Below are 3,026 nucleotides of genomic sequence, written 5' to 3' on the forward strand. Positions count from 1 at the left end.
TTTTTTTAAAAAATTCTCCTCAATGTTTCTCTGACCGAGAAGAAAAACATGGGTTTCTCCAATCACTAGTTGTGCGGACGCTAAGCGTCCATTGCATCAAAATGGTGACACCCGTGTGTACAGGGCGCCGCAATTTTGAGGCCCTCATCATGCGCGAGGGGGAGGGGCATCTGGAAGTGCTGCCCCTCACACATAACGACGGCGCAACATGGCACCCATCTGTGCAGTGCCTATATCTGATGCATTTAAGTTACAGTGGAATAGATATTGTTTCAATATTAGAAAAAATGTTTTGATGGTAAGAACAAGTTGACCGTAAGTACAACGACCTAAAAAGATGGTCAATCCTTCCTTGCTAGAGGAGTGACTGGGTAGATCCAGAAATGCTCTAGCTCCAGATTTTCTGCATAGTGCAAGTGGGTGGACTAGATTGCCTACAAGGCTCCTTTCTACCCTTTGATTAATTATGAGTTAGGGGCTATTACTACATTAAGAGCCAATTAGCACTTGATATTTGAAAGATTTTGAAAATGCACATCATCATATGAAGAAAATTTCTACTGACCTGCCCCTTTTTCATTTTTGTGTATTAAAATTGCTCTCAAAGTGGATCTAGCAGTGGATGAGATACATATGCTACTATGAGTTCTAAAAATGAACAAATTATTCTTACAGTGATTTTATGGTTGTGCATGAATCTAGGTTCTCAACCTGCCTTCTTACTGAAATCCATAATTCCATTCTTCCATGACAAACGCATGTCTTTTTGGAGTGTGAATGGATAATATCAGTCTGTCACTGATTATTTAGCTGGTTTTTAGACTTGCCTCAAACATTTTATTGCCAACTAATAGGCTACGAATAATACTTTCTCTGCCAATATCTCATTTCAAGCTGCATTTATTGCCTTTCATGTTTTCTGGCAATTAAGACTTAAAACAAAAATGTCTTAGAGGTTGGGTTAAAGTTCATAATCCATCGAGACCAGTTTCCTGTTTCTACTATGGCTCCAGCAAATACTCCAGAGGAAGCAGGCAAAACAGAGAGTTGGTATATCCATACCATACTGTTTACCCCAGGGACTCCTTCCCAAAGATACGTTTTTTGACCATATGAGCAGTTCTAACCTTTTTTGGCCACATGCTCACATAAACAAAAGCAATGTATGAACATTAGCCATGTCTGGGAGTTTTCCAGGCAAAATCATAATTATTTTTACTCCTAACCATATATCTATCTCAGCTTATCTGTCAGTTGAATTTCTGTTCAATTGTATACAATATACAAATAGCCCTTTGTATCTACAGATTCAATCATCCACAGCCTGAAAATATTCCAATAAAGTTCCGAAAAGTAGACCTTAATTTTGTCATTTTATATAAGGGACACCATTTCACTACTCCATTGTATATAATGGGACTTGAGCTACCATGAATTGTGGTACCCACGGGGTGGAGGTACTTGAACCAAAACCCAGAACTTACAAAGTGTCCACTTTGCCTAGGTTTACAAATATCTTGAAAATTAAGCTCTGTTTCATGAACTTTAAGACAAACTTTGCTCAATATTTACTTCATAAATTGTGTTATGGAGCAATCTTAAGTAAAGGTCAGGAGTAGAGAGTGAATAGGTTAATGGTTGGGAAGGGGAGGGGGGACAGTCAGCACAACCAGTTTATGAAGATGATGGGCTCAGATCCAGTCTATCCAGGGATTCAAATGTACCAACCAGTTTCTCTTGCTGTGCCTACTCAATATCTAGTTTCAAGTTTTTCCATCTGTTATTGCCAGAGGCAGAGACCTCTACCACATTCAAGGCATCCCTTTCTCCTGGCTGAGATCAACAGAGGAGCAATCTAGCATTCTAATATTTTTCCTGACAGTAAGGGCTGTTCAACAGTGGAACACACTCCCTCAGAGTGTAGTGGAGTCTCCTTCCCTGGAGGTCTTTAAACAGAGGCTGAATGGCCATCTGTCAGGGATGCTTTGATTGGGAGTTCCTGCAGGGCGGGGGTTGGACTGGATGGCCCTTGTGGTCTCCTCCAACTCTACAATTCTATGATTCTATGATTCTAATCCCGCCAAGATTCTGAGATCCAGATTATACTCTTAGTATTTCATTCTAAATGTTTATTGTTAGGCTTCAGAATCAATGCCAACAACTGAGGTTGCTGTACTTCGGGCACATCATGAGAAGGGAGAACACACTGGAAAAAAACACTAATGCTAGGAAAGGTGGAGGGAAGTAGAAAGAGAAGAAGGATACATGCTAGTTGGATGGATTCTGTTAATGAGATCATGGACATGAGTTTCCAGGACCTAAACAGAGCAGTGGAGGATAGGAAGTCTTGGAAATGTCTCATCCACATTGTCGCCATGCGTCGAGATCAACTCAAGCGCAGCTAACAATAAAAAACAAGATAAAAATATAGATCACATTTTTTAAATGTGCCAAGGATAATTTTTAAAACATCTCTGGTGCTGAAAAAGCCAAAAAAGTAGACAAGAGGTGAGCCTCTCAGGTATTAATATTCTAGAAAAAGGATAATAATAATAATAATAAGAAGAAGAAGAAGAAGAAGAAGAAGTTTTATTTCTATACCGCTATTCCAAAATTGTACAAAACATTCAATATACAATACAGGATAAAAATACAATGATCAATACACAATTCATACAAAGGTTAATAAAACATTACAGAATACACATTCCATATTAAAACCGATAAAACACAACCAAGCCAGCTGGAATATTTGAAGTTATCACAAAATTATAGGGAAGGATCATGTTAACATGGGACTTCAGGGAAAGCTTGATGAAATACAAAAGTTTTCAATCTCTTTTTAAAGAGATCTAAAGTGGAGGTGGCACGGAGATCCTCTGGAAGGGTGTTCTAGATTCCAGGTGCCGAGATGGAAAAAGCTCTCTGTGAGGTTGACTTACATCTGGAGGAAGGGATTCTCAACAGATCCTTACCAGATGACCTGAGAGTGCGGGGCGGATTATATGGGGAGAGGCGGTCCTCCA

Source organism: Sceloporus undulatus, chromosome 3 (genome assembly GCF_019175285.1).
Source record: "Sceloporus undulatus isolate JIND9_A2432 ecotype Alabama chromosome 3, SceUnd_v1.1, whole genome shotgun sequence".
NCBI classification, from domain to species: Eukaryota; Metazoa; Chordata; class Lepidosauria; order Squamata; family Phrynosomatidae; genus Sceloporus; species Sceloporus undulatus.